Source organism: Portunus trituberculatus, chromosome 39 (genome assembly GCF_017591435.1).
Source record: "Portunus trituberculatus isolate SZX2019 chromosome 39, ASM1759143v1, whole genome shotgun sequence".
NCBI classification, from domain to species: domain Eukaryota; kingdom Metazoa; phylum Arthropoda; class Malacostraca; order Decapoda; family Portunidae; genus Portunus; species Portunus trituberculatus.
Genome location: NC_059293.1, coordinates 6,925,407 through 6,926,143, shown reverse-complemented (window position 1 = coordinate 6,926,143; position 737 = coordinate 6,925,407).

The window sequence follows — 737 nt, the reverse complement described above, 5'->3', positions numbered from 1 at the left end:
CTGCTCTCTTCCTCCTCTCTCTTTCTTTCTTTCTCTCTCTCTCTCTGGTGGTAGCGGCAACAACTATAGTTAAATGTAAAGACTGCAATGTGACTTTCAGTAACCTCAATAATTACCGAGAACATCTTCTCGTGGTCCATGGTCTTTATACTTCTCTCTTGAAAAGGTTCAAGTCAAGGGAAGGAGAAAATCCAGAAGCATGGAAGATGGGAAGTGCAGGGGCAAACACTGAGGGTATAAAATGATAACATATGCAGTAGCAGTATGTATATAGGCCTATTGTAAGCAGATTATAAAGCAGTAATGAGTCAGGATGAGTAGTATGATAAGGGAGAGTTTACTCAATCAGGGGTGAAGCAGTGACACACGTAGTACCATAGCTACTCGTATGTGTATCATCCTACACTATTGCAAGCGACTTGGAATGTTGCATGATAACTAGCAAGGATATTATGTTGTATAACATCCATGATGACTTTGATATGCACCGTTCATCAAGGGACAAGCTCAGCTGTTCATTGTTTATATATGTGACGTCATCAGTATGGGAGGGAGAGTGATGAACCAATCACAGACGCACTGCTGGACAACCAATCAGCGACCTCGGGCGCCAGAATCGACGGACTGTCTGCAGGGCCTTCCGTATTGCGTCCTTCCTTGACCGCGTGTATGTGTGCGTGTATGGATGAGGGCACTGGTCAGCCCTGGGATAATTGTCATACGGTACCGTGTAAATA